We start from the raw sequence: 13952 nt of genomic DNA, 5'->3' as shown, positions 1-13952 counted from the left end.
AACTGCCAGCTTTTCAAGCAACAGCATCAGAAATGTGCCCAGCTATTGTGTGTGCATATAAAGAGTCCTAAGCAGAAGACGGATTATTTAGTAATGTGGTCAGTGAACATTGCAGTTGGAATACAGGTCTGCTGTTAATCCCTTCCAACTGAACAATTTTATTCTGTTCTTGACTAGATTTAGTGGAGATCTTGGGCAGATACTGATCCCCTCTTTCACCCCTCTGTGCCCCTTCCCAGAATTGCCACAAAGTAAGGGGTCAGCTGCTTGTTGATCTGTAGCTTCCTCTGGATCTTGTTCTTCAGTGCTTTGGGAAAAACAGTGGGTTGAATGATATACAGTCCTCATTTGCAATGTGCTGTTTTTTCATAATTTATACCAAGACATCCTATGCAGCCTCATGCCAGGGATTCCTGAGAGTGCAGATTGATTAGAATTAGAATTAGAATCAGGATGCAACCAAAAGGGAGGTCTCAGATGCAAGAGCTAGATGAAGTAGCACAGCAGATCATGAAAAGGACTTGTCACATCCTGTCCTCAAAAGATTTTTGGGGTTTTTGGTGTGAAGGTCTTTTTTGTGTTGTGGTTTGTTTTGTAAGGGTTTTTCATTGTTTTGGTTTGTTTTTTTTTCAATTGAGAAGGAAATCCAGCTCAATATGCAGTGGCAATTGCCACTTATTTGAAGACTGTTTTCTCAAGTTAGCAGAGGGCCTACCAGCACAATATGCATGATGGTATCATCCCATGGGGATACAAGCAACACTATTCACAAATAGTTCTACAAGTAAACTGTATCAGTTTCTCCTTCCCTAGTGAACAAATGAAAGAGTTTACATGTAAGAAATATTTAAGATAGCAAGAATATGATGCGAATGCAGGTAGCCATTTTGCCAAAGGAACACAGAGCAGAACCTATGTAGGTTTCCTCAACAGCTTTCCTTGAATGCATATGATTATCTACTGATCGAATAAGAGTCTGTGAACAGTAGAGGAGGGCATGTCTCATTGACAGTGCAAGAAAAACAACACCGTTTCAATACCATACTGTGAAGACAGATTTATCAACAACTTTTGATTTAAAAAAAAATCCTGACATTTACCAGATCCCTGCAGTTCATGTCCACAAAATCCTTTCCATTGCTCTTTGTTCAATTTTTCAGATTTATAGCATTAAAGAAGAACTACTGTGGGCCTCTTATTAAATTAATAGGAGAGAGATATAAAAGATCCCAGAGAAGAAACACAAAAAAAGAAAACCTACAATTTGACTGCAGTGTTTGAATGCTATATCATCACTGGTCTCATAAAACAAATGCAAAGGTTTATAGGTAGCCTTCACAAAGAACTACTTGTGAAGCTTATATAGCATTTTAGATACTTTTTTCACAAAAATTCCATCATCCATTTCTGCCAGAATGACTGCTCACTAACTAATATTTTCATTCTGTAATATTCACTTTTCCACTTTCTGCCATGGCAGCGCACTTGAATCTCCAAACCAAGGAAAATGAGAGGACAATGCTCCCTGCAAACTTTTAATCTGACTGAAACCTCTATCCTATCACATTAGCAATAACTATGTTGCTCATTTTTATGGGCTCTTAGTTACCTGCTATAAGCAGGTGTGATAGGACTGAAAACATGACTGTAACAGACTGTAACTTCTGCCTTGCCACCAGTCCCATTCATGAGTGGGCTCCTATTATGCACCACCTGGGAAGAGGAAAGTCACAGACCCACAGATCCAAATTTGCCTTCTTTTCAGTGAATTGGAGATATGAGATAGTAACTCATGATATGTTTGGGGGAGAAATAAATAGGCCAGAGGACAAATATAGATAGCTGAGAGTCAAAAATAGCAGACAAAAGAAAAAAGCTCTGATACTTGATAAAAGCAGCAGTATCTGTGTCACTTAAATAAGAGAATTTTACAGGATGGGCAGTAAAAGTTAAAAACTTCAACCAGCAGAACCAGTATGAAATTATAATAATGACTTATGTCAAAGTAAAAATCTGTGCTCTTCTCATTTCCTATATTTTCTTCCTACATTTTCAGAAAGGCACCACATTTCAGAAAGACGTTAAAAAGCTCAAATAACAATGAAAATAAATTACAATCCTAGATATCAAATATTCCTCAAACATTTTACTCGACATAAATTACTGTTGGTATTCTACAGTGGTTGAAACTACTATGAACAAGTAAGGAAAGAAATTAGAAAATCAGAGACACCAGTAATAAAAATTGTGAAAACATCAAATGACCTCTAGAACACACCCAAACCTGGTTTGGGTTTTTTGTTTTGGTTGTCCCCTCCTTCCCAAAGTTTCAGAGGTACACTTTCATTAAAATACATTTTTAGAAAGTGGCTGAAAGTAAAGTTTGGGCCTACATTCAAAATTATTCCAGACATAAATGCAGATATTACAATGAAATCTCTTTTGGGTAGTAAAAGTAGTAGTAAAAGAAGCTACCACAATTGTTAACAGTATTTGAGAGCTGTGAGGGACAGGCAGGTGCACTCCAGACTATTTTTGAAAGATGGCATAACACATACCCTGAAAATTACTGAAACCAATGAAAGGACCCACCAGCAATGAAGCAAAATATAGGAGAATGTGGGTATTGCATAAGCACTCTCAAGCAAGTTAGGAAAACGCTTCTCCACAGCCTAAAATCAATCCTTAGATGCAGCATAAATCAGGAGTATTTGAACCTACAGCTGTGAGTTAGGATGAACATTCCTGCAACTGGAGAATTTAACAGCTGTTCTTCATTTTGGGCCAGAAGCCAGACCCACTCTGGATCTTCCATGGAAGAAGCACTCATGGGAAGGGAAGGAAGGATGTCACTCTTTTGCTTGAAGGAAGGGTTTGGGAGACAGCTTGTATCACTTTAAGAAACCTAGCAGGATGTTAACCATAATCCCAATGTAGTTCTGACAAAAAACTAAAGGAGAAACAAGTCTTGGGCCAACTTCTGATTATACAGAAGATGAAAACTGTGAGTGAAGAAACTCCTTTCCATATTGTTCAAGAAAGGTGGACCTTGAAGTTTCCTTTTAAAATAATTCTTGGAATACATCAAATACCCAGCACTCCTCATGTATTTTTAACTCCTAAGTAAAATATTACAGACCACATTAATTCTGGTTAAAAAATTACTTAAAACCCCCAAAGCCCAACTCCCAATAATGCAGATTAAATTAAACTCTATCTAACACAAGCATTTTAAAAGACAGCTACACACACACAAGAATACCTTTCCAAAAGAAAAGGACTCATGAATTGAGATTTTAGTTACTGGTTGGGCTGCAGTTCTTTTTAACATTTCTTTCTCCTTTCTATTTTAAATTCACATTCTTTTTACTTAAATCTCTTTTAGAATGAGACATGAAAACTTACATTTGAGTATTTGCTACAGGGCAGAAACAAAATCAAACCTGTTGGGAGCTGATTTCAGGGAAATGGGAGCAGAATTCATCAACTGGTGCAAAATAACAGAATGGCAATTTTCCTTCCCAAGTGTACTGTAAGAAAGACAGACTAAGTCTTTGTGAGCACAGTCAACTGATCAGAAAGGCTGGATATCAACACTTAGCAATTTACCTGACAAGAGTTACAGCGCAATTAGGAGAACTACCCTGGGTTGTGTTTCCAGGCTACCCAAGCAGTCTCTTGGCTAATGCAGTAGCCATTCTCTCCCAGCTGATTTAAAATGCTATGACTCAAGCCACAACACAGACAGCTGTATCAGGTCTTAAAGAAATCAGCAGTCATCTGTCACAACAGCTTTCATGCAGCACACATTGATTACCAGGCACTCATTCATTAACCCCACTTTGTTTGGAATTCTCACTAATTACATCCTTGCTCCTTTTCCATTCATGATAGACAGCAATTCTGCTGTCAAGCTTAAGAATAAAATGTCTGAACAGCACCTTTAATTCACTTTATAATTCACATATTCCTCTTGAATGAACCCTTTCACTGACTCCTACTGGATCTAATCTTACTGGATCTCACATCTCCCATTGGGCAGTGGCTTCTGTCCCAGCCACCAGCCTGTGTCCCAACCTGTCCTGCGACCCACAAGGGCTCCTGAACCAGTCTGTGGTGGCCTCTGCTGGCACCATGCACTGGCCCCTGACCCCAGGTACATGTTGCATTGGCAGGGCATGCTGGAGCTGGCAGACTTGCCCCTGCAGAAGGGCTCCGTGGAGCTCCTCAAGCAGAGATGGGAGTCTGCCAACGTGACAAGACCAGGCCTGATGTTCCAGCACTCACCACTCCCACCATCCCTGGTGCCAGACAGGATGGCCCTGGAGAAGATGCCATCAGACAGCAGGAGGGCAGATGTGTTCAAGGAGGAGCCTTTAGGTGGATCTCAGCTGGAGCACGTCCCTGTCACAGTGGAGGAGCTGCGGAGCCACTTTGAGGCGCTGGGTGGCAGGAAGGTGAGTGCCTGGGTGGGGTGGCACCTCCAGGGAAAGAATGGAGGGGGACCCAGAGCAGCTTCCCCAGCCTCACACTGCCCCTCTGCTGTGCGCTGCTGGGAATGGGAAGCACTGGCCACAGCTCCCATGGATGTCCTGGGAAATGTTTGCATCAGTTTGTAAATAGTAGTTGTCATCCTCTATTATTATCTATAGCTTTCCTTACTGGGTAATTTTATTGGTCTGTTTCACTGTAATGGTTTCTGACTGGTGCTAATCGCCAAGCTATCAGGTAAATTAGTGTGCGGTTGTATTTTGCTTGTGCATTTTAGAAGAGGAAATACCAAGATATTTCACAGAATAATCTGAGTTGGAAGGGACCTACATGGATCACCAACTCTTAAGTTAAAGGCCTGAGCAGGGATCAGCCAACACAACCTTAGCATTATTAGCAGCATACTCTGACCAACTGAGTGAATCTCAGGATTTCATATTAATACTGAGAAGAATTCCCAAATGAAACCATTTACAAACACTCCAAAACTTTCTAAAGCATTTGCTTCTTATTTGTAGAGCAGTACTGATTTCCTTTCAATGAGAAACTTGCTGTGATTTTACACATTGGCTTTCATCGGCATTAACATGACAGGCCTGGCCAAATTGCAACCTTTTTTTGGCATCACATTTCTGTCTGAGAAACATCTCTGATTTCTGTGAGCTATCCGGGGAGAAGCTAGACTTTTTTGGAACTTTAAAAATGCTTCATAGAAGTAAAGGATACTGAAAAGGTTAGTAATTTTTAAGATAGGGTGACTTCATTCATTATTGTAGCTAGAAAGTCTTTCACCAAGTTTTATCTCTTCTGCATAAAACCTGAAATGCCCTTGCAAGGTTTGGTTGCTGATAGAGTATTTTATACCTTCCACATTTGAATGCCTCACTTTTTGTTCACTTATCAGTTTAAAACCAAAAATTAAATAACTTCTATACCCCACCTCACAATTAAAGACATATTAATACTTGATTTCATAATGTGTTCTGCTGCAGGATGACCCTGCCAGTCCATGCAGTCAAGTCATTTACCCATTTCATTTTAATGCCCAGGGAGATTTAAACATGGCTTTCTGGTCCAGAAACTGCAGTTCAGAATAATACCTGCTGACAATTATATAACTCATACACAAAATTGAGGTACTAAAAGGCATTATAAAGCTTTTTTATGTGAACAGTAAAATAAAAATTCATGTGATTCATGAAAAAATCTTTTCATTGGCTTTAAACATATAACACACAAAGTAACAGGAACCAATAAAATAAAGGTTAAAACTTTATGGGGTTATTGAGCACTTTAAAGACCATATAAAGCAGCCATAGACTGCTTCTAAGTGGCATGTTCAAATGCTTTTAAGATGGAGACCTTTTTGGTTGATCTTAGAAATTTTTTTTTAAGGTAGCAAAAAACCCTTTTCTTCCTATGCAGCAAATCATTCAGTATTGCAAACATGATCAATCTTGCAGGAGTAAATTGGTTCTATTTTTAATCTTATTGGAACAAAGTGTTCCTTATTGAGTGAAAAAGAATAATATTTCAGAATTAAACAGCATTATTCTCTTGAGAGAATTGAAGACTTTTCTTTAAATAATACTGAAGATATTTAAAGGTACCTATTAAGCATTTGATGTGTATCAAGCTAGTGCTGAAGACTTAAGAGGCTAGAGTTAACAGTGGTGTTTATTAATATTAATGATCACTAAGTATTTTAGTAGTTAAATATTATACCACCAGCTAAGAAAATTCCCATGAAAAACAACAGAATTTGTATTAGGATGCCTTCAGAAGGCACATCCTGACTATACTTCTATCTTCAAGTAGTGCCTGACACAAGAAGATACTTATATCACAACATAATAAAAGGCCATGGAAAGGTTTCAGTGCTCTGACTGCTTAAGATTCAATCTCTTTCAGCCATAGTACATTTCCATGGGAAGGAGGGGGGAAGGATGAAGAATGAAATTATGCATTTTCCTTGGATTATTGTAGTGGTTTCACCCCGAAGCCATAAAAAGTTTTACATATTGCTGTTTCTAATTTTGTTCTAGCCTAAGTCAAAGCCATAGAAACCACAGTGAAATCTGAAAAATTTAGACAAAATGTCTAAACAAAATGCCAGTGAACTACATCAGTTATCTCATGCACAAATGAATATCTTTACTAACTTTATACTCAGAAAAAGTGCCAAATGTTGGAACCCTGCTTGGATTATCTCTTCACTAACCGAGACTTTCAACACAGGGCCCATTTTATTACATTATTCCATAGGAAAACCAGAATTTATTCTGAGGCAAAAAAACTGCTGATTAAATATTCTAAAATCTCTCTTTCGGGTTGCATTTTTGCTGCAGTGCTATTATTTGTACATGTACAAAATAAACAGAGAAAATCCTGTCAATTAAATCACACTAAACCATAAACCCACTTTTAAAGAACAAGATCAATCATATAAAGAACACTCTGCTGCTTCTGAAGTGAAAGACATCATTATAGACAGTTGCAAATGTATTTAAACTTTTCCCAATCCTATTTATTTGCAATACTTCATATTGCAATAAATAACACAAACCCAGGAAATAGTAAACACCAAGTTCAGTAATTTTGAAGCTAAATCACTTGGTGAATTCAAATTACTTTGAAATCACCTGAGGTTATTCCAGTGGAACTTGGATGTATTTCTTTCTTAGGAGTATTACTAAGTTAATAATTAAGTCTAGTTTTGGAGTCTTTTAATTTGGGCCTATTGTATCAGGCCTGTCCGCATCTTTTCATTATTTAGACAAACTGTTAAATAATTCCATTCTGTTAAAATGAAAAGTAATTTCCCCTTCTCTATAGAAAATGATGTTTCTTAGGAAGTAACAATATATTAAAACATCAATTGACTATACTGGTGTCTCACTCACTAACTAGTTTATTAGCACACAAAAGCATGGAAATGCTAAAGCAACTAAGACTTGTGTTTTCTGCAAAGCGATTATGTATGTTTTTCTTAAAATATGTGAAAAAATCCCAACTGAGGAAGTAATTTCATGCTTACTTCTTAGAGAAATCTATTCAAAGAACTCATTAAAACCATTCATTTAAATAATCTGGTATATGATCATGAAATTGTGTCCTTTGCTGAAAACATATTAACTGCTGCCAGGAAATAAATGAAGGCAACTGATGTTTAATGTAAAAGGTTAGACCTTCATTAAAATTGTCCAAACAAGCAACATCTTTTCTTCCCTTAGCACTCTCAGAAACATTTATATTAATTTAGCATAGCCACATAATGTGGAAAAGAATGGAAACCCCATGAAAACTGTAGGTTGGTTTTGTACCCTGTTAGCACTCGCATCATTTCTATTTTTGCTAGGGATGAATGAAAGGGAGTGAGTGCACAGGATGGCCCCAAAATTCCCCTTGTTGAAATGCTTGCTGTTAAAGGGAGTGCTGTATGGTCAGCCATACAGCACAGATAGATTAGATAGAAGCATAAAGATGGATTTTGGCTTCATCTTTTCCTTAACTCATTCTTTTTGTGACACATGCATTCCCCCATTTGTTTTCATCAACATTCTCTAATGTCAAAATATTGCACAAGGAAAGACCAAAGTAAAGAATCTTTAATTGCAGATTGCGAAGAACAGCTTTTGGTAAAAATTCAGGATATTTTTAATTTTTTCCCCATTAAGAGGAAAGCTTTTTCCTGTGCTTTAGTTTCTAAGTAAATGTATCAGCTCTTTACAGGTAACTTACAAAGCATCTAAAGAAACAATCCTCATCTCACTTTAGTTATTCCTATTTAACTCACCTCTAAACTGGCCTGGCTTTTGACAGTTTGGAAGATCTATTACATTTTTGCCTATCTAGAAAGTGTATGTCAGACTTCTTACTGGAATTTACGATGTTTTACACTAGCAAAAGCAGCTGTTCTAATGGTAAAAATGAAGCTTCCCAAACCCTCCTTTGTTCACAAAAAGTTTCCCAAACTATTACAGTACGTTATGCATGTGTGTGTGTGTATACACAGACACACAAAGGTCTTCTATAATGTATTGTAAAAGTCTAGAAAATGAAAAGAGTGTATTACACAAAAGACTTTTTAGAAATAAAAAACTTTTGACAGTTTTTGAGACTCCCAGGACTTGAACCCGTATGACAGATATGACAGAGTTTGCCTTTAGGTCTTTCAGTAAAGACCATTGATGTTAAAGAGCAATATCATTTTAATTTTGCTATTATTAAATAGAGTAAACACAGAAGAATCTCATTCACTTCAGGAAAACTGAAAAAAAGAAAACCATCAGGTTGGGTTTTTCTTTCCATAGGCTAGTACTGTAATATAAATCTATTTGTAGAATAGAAGTATCTATGTTTTTTCTACATGAAACATGAAAGAACAACAAGTGATTTTAATTAAAAAAAAAAAAGCTGTGGTGGTTGCAAGAAGAAACTAGATTTTACAACTAACTGCATTTTCGAAAAATGGTAATTTCTTTCCAAAGAGAGTGGAGATTTGATATTTTTTATATTTCTTTAGGGCCTGATTTATAAATTACCTTCTGCTAAGTTCAGGATTATAGCAGACTGACAATTCTTTGGCTCAAGTCTCCAGAAGGCAGAGAAAAGCAAAGAAGCTCTGCCTTCATGTGCAGATGCTATCTCTTATATGACTCTGTGTTATTAAATAAGCACACCAAGAGGATGAGGAACTGAAGTATATGATACTTGGGATTTCTTAAGAAAAGTGTACACACAGAGTCATGAAAGCATTCTTTAAAGATATAATCACTTATAAGTTATCCAAAAACTGGGTGTTGTAGAAATAACTAGCATTTTTAAATCTTCAGGGATCAGTAAAGCTAGCACCTTTTAAATCACCACATGCATTGTGCTTTGTACAGTTTCATATTGAGGGTGAAGGACTGAGTTTTCTAGGTCATCCAAGAAAATTACTTCTTCCCTTTCTGACACATAAGTCAGTAAATACCTCACTTTAGCAAAGTCTATTTTTGTTGTATGGTTTCCAACCTATTAACCAGCAGCATCAGAGCTTGATAACCTCTGTGGAAAACTGACCACACAGCACATGGAAAGGCACAGCACCTTCCCACAGTCAGTGGCCAGAGAATGATGTTTGGAAAGGTATGTTTTATTTACAACATGTTCTTTCACTTCATCTCCACATTTAGTTTAAATTTAGTTCATAATATTTTATAGACAATACTTCTTATCCTAAAAAATTTCTTGAGTATTTATCCTGTGTGTCAGAACAAATCTCAAAATATTTTCACTTTCATTCTGTCTGCTCTATTTTACCAGCCTGCGGTAGTTCAATCAATTCTTGAAGCATGGAAGTGATGTGGAAAGATGAGAAGTAAATACATCATTACTAGCATGTCTTTGGAAACAGCTCTTGTAGGAAAACACAACACTGAGCTGATTAGGAGGGAAATAAGCTTGTGACCTAAAGCCTGAGAAATCAGGCATACAGATGCTGGTATGCAGAAGAGAGCATGTCCATAAATTAAACAAGAGTGAAAGAGTACAACAGCTTGCAGAGTACAACATGTAATGTGTCAAATGAACATGATCAAGTTAATCAAATAAGCATCTGCACCATACTCATAATTAATATTTCAACAGGATATTATACATGTAAAATAAAATCTCCACTATGTCTATTGTGTTATCTTTCCTCCATCCTAAACTGCATTTGTGAGAAGAAACTGTTAACAATTCTGTTATTCTCTGACAGTGTCTAGTACAAAAAGAAATGGACTCACCGTGCTCCTTAAGTTGTGAGGTTGAAGTGAATGGGTCCAAACAAACCATACTTGGGAGTTGCATGTTACTGCCATGAACCTTCATGAGAGCAGAACAGTTTCTGTATTTTCAAAGTACAGCAGAGAGGACTTCCCATCTTTACGTGTCCAAGGCACAGGCAGTACCATTTATGGGTAAATATTAATGTTGGCCATTATAGGGCAGAAGGTACAAATCACCTGCTAAATACACTTTACTACATCAGCCATCCTAACAGAAGAGATCCTTCAGGAATCCTTTCCACTATAAAGATCTCAGCTGTGTGCTTCTGTTTGTGCTCCTTTAGCTCTGCCTTTCTCCTGTTGGCAGCAATTCTGCTTGCTCTGTTGCCTCTTTCAAAAACATGCTGTGAAGATGCCTCCCAGATGTTCAATGCCTAGATTTAAAGCAACATGGCATGCTATCCTAAAGCTTAGCAATTATGGGGCATTTAGCAAATGGGAAATGAAAATTTAAATGAAAATACCACTGCCATACTTGAACACTGTTTCTTTTTTCTGTCATGATGTGATGGGATGTTTGTTTCAACTGTAACACCTGATTAACAAGTCTGAATAATAGATGTTACTGCAGATTAGCCAGTCTGTGAGCTCTGAATACCCAGGGGTGTCCAAGCTATGCATGGTATTTCTTTAAAGCTGTTTATATGAAATTCTGTCACAGATATTAAAGATCACTGCTGGACTGTGGATATGAAAATGGTCTGGAGTAATACTAAATTTAAGACTCTCCCTAATTATACACATTGACTCAGAAACTCCATCATTTATAGCTCATCTTGAATTCCCTGCAGCTGCATCTCTTACATAATAACCTCTTTATATGCTCATTGTTAATCATCCATTGTTGAGTATGTTTCATTTTTCCTTATTGCTCATGTTCAAACATCAGTCTACTATCTGACCAAATAAAAAGCTATTTCCTAAAAAAGTGAATGCTGATAACCCACAATTTTACTATCCTTTATAGATAGTAATATGTGGGGAAAAAAACTAATTTAAAAACATGCAATGAATATTAGACAAAAAAAGCCTTTGCTAAAGATAGTTGCTATCTAGAGCCCACACAACTATTCTATTAAAAATAATAATTTTTAAAAGTATGGGTTAAAACTTAATTTAGCTCACTGAGAAAAAGTTTACAAGGAATTTTAAGTTCATGAGTGCTTTGACCACCAAAATTCCCAGCATGCAATTCTCTCTCTGGGGACACACTAAGCAAATGATGTTGAAGGCGCCCTATATAATTCCTGAATAAATGACAAATGCTGGGCACTGGAACATACATTACTTTCTGTAATTTTGGAAGGAACATCAGAGAATGTACCACATATTTTTTTTTTTTTAATTATCGTATGTTTAACGGAAATAAATATATTTCAGCCTTGATAATGTGTCAACTCCTTGGACCTTGTACTAAGGGAAAGACTGCAGCTAAACTTAAGCGTGTGCATTTCACTTTTGGCTCTTGACTACAACAGAGAAATCCACCTCAGCCGCTTGAACAACTAAAGGAAAACACTTCTGTCCACTTCAAAAAGTGGTATCAGTTAAATCTGGGAACCAGCTTTACAGGAAATTGTCAAATCTTAGCACCTAGGCAACATTTTGGAAGGATACAAAGGGGAGGGTTGAGGAAAGAGAGTATGTACAGCTCAGAGTGCCTACCAAGAGCTAGAAGTACTGGCCATTTTGTAAGCCATTTGCTTCCCCACTCTGCTTTTGTTTCTGCTTTGTATTTTAGTTTCTGTTTCACACCACAATATACTTCAATAATTTGCAGCTACTTAAAATAATTACAAAAATCATGAAATAGCAAATGACTCTGGAAAATGACAACAGAAAGAATGTCAATGTCTGCAGCAGTACTAGACACAAAACGATTATTTTAGAAAACACCACTTTCACAATCATTATTTTCTTTTGCTGAAAGGCAGGCACACACACTGAGACATTTTAAGAATGTTGAGAGGTCTAAACCGATAGGTCTCTGTATCTAAGTAAATTTCAGCAAGAAGGTGCAAAGAAAAGCAAATAGTGTCTGTGAATTTATAAGAAACAAACAAAAATCTGGAACCCCCACATGCTCTCATGAAACTCCCAAAAAATAATGTTTGTTTCTACTTGCATACATTCAAACAGTAGCACTGATAAAGATTACTAAATTTCCACTGTACAGGTGAAAACACAGAGATAAGAAATTACATCCCTAAATATGCTCTTTAAGAGAAATATAATAAAGAAAAAAAGGATAAACATAAGTTGACACATGAATTTAGTAAACAGCAGTGTTCTTTTACAACTGCAATGCAAAGAAGATAGTAAGTTTATTGTGGACACTTCAAATAAAACTTTATTGCATTAAAAAAGACCAGAATTCTATAAAAAAAGTGTTGGTGTGGATCTTATTTAATATTGTGGTAGACATTTTTCCAATTACTTTGGAATCACATGAACAGAATGTGCCAGTTATATTTGATTCAAATGTTTGGTAACATCTGTACATTTTAAAAGGCAAAAGAGATATAGAAAGAAAATTATTATGTTTAATTTTTGTGTTTCAAACCTCAGTTTGTGCCTCCTGTGTGGAGAGTCTTTTATGCTGCCTCAGGTCAGGATTCTAGAAAAACCCTCATAATATTCTTGGTTACTAATCACACTGGATTAGCAGTTTCCATTACTTGAACCAAGCCTGGAAATTGTAGTCTGTGAATGTTGGTCAGAAAGCTAGGCTGTCTGTGATCTCTATAGTCTTACATTGCTGTTCTTTTTAATATATTTCATATTAAACACAGCTGTCTCAGGCCCAGACTTCATCTTCTGCATCTTTTTCTGGTAATGTACTGTTATTTATATAGACTTCTAGTACACTAGTATAAATTCTCTTTGATGTTTATGTGATTTTATTTAAATTTGCTTTCAACACTGTAGTAAGTTTTACTTCTACCAAGTTGGTGTTTTTTTTAGTTTTTAGTCTTCGTAAATTTTATCTTGATTTATTTTTTAATGATATTTTCCCTGCCCTGCTCTAAAAAATGATACTCAATCATTATAGTATCATAATACTTTAAAAAGGCTTATTCAAACTTGTTTGACTATTGTCAAATTACTTGGCTGTGGCCAGTTTCTTTATGTGCTTATAAAAGACACAAGTATTTTGACTGCCAAAAACACCAGTAGATATGGACCACTGCACAGATTAGTTTAGGCAGGGAAGTTTCTGTACCTACTGTATGTCCTCCAGTTGTCTATGTAATTCACTGTCTAGCTGCTGATTTAGCACCAATCTTCATTATCATGCTGTGAGAAATGCTGTAACATTTCAAATCAATATAATACAATTGGCTGCGTATAACTGTGGGTGACCCTAGCAAAAACTGAAACATCACATTACCCAAGACTGTTTACAGTACAAATTCAAAGTATACCAGCTACTGTGAAAAAAAATTATACATATATATATATATATATTTGGCTATATCCTAGCCAAAACAAGCAGAGATGGCAATTCTGCAAATAGATCTTCTGTTTCCTCAGGGGGACACGAGCTCTTTTCAGGGCCTCTGTTTCATGTACACAGCACAGCTATTTTATACCCTTCCTCCAAAGGAAAACAGTCTTATTTTAAAACTGTCTCCAGCTGAAAAGGTT

The 13952-nt window shown here is 36.5% G+C and overlaps 1 long non-coding RNA gene across 1 annotated transcript in view; it reads right to left on the bottom strand.

The window, feature by feature from the left end:
* Window positions 1-10529, bottom strand: part of LOC118688680 (uncharacterized) — a 59863-nt gene extending 49334 nt beyond the window's left edge. Inside the window, exons 1-2 of the long non-coding RNA XR_004980500.2 lie at window positions 10263-10529; window positions 3406-3530 (exon numbers count right to left, since the gene is read on the bottom strand). This is a non-coding gene — a long non-coding RNA (uncharacterized LOC118688680). The remainder of the gene's footprint in view (window positions 1-3405; window positions 3531-10262) is intronic.
* Window positions 10530-13952: the final 3423 nt, after the last annotated feature.

The sequence above is a fragment of the Molothrus ater genome, chromosome 7, assembly GCF_012460135.2.
Source record: "Molothrus ater isolate BHLD 08-10-18 breed brown headed cowbird chromosome 7, BPBGC_Mater_1.1, whole genome shotgun sequence".
Classification (NCBI taxonomy): domain Eukaryota; kingdom Metazoa; phylum Chordata; class Aves; order Passeriformes; family Icteridae; genus Molothrus; species Molothrus ater.
This window is presented reverse-complemented; position numbering and strand designations above follow the sequence as displayed.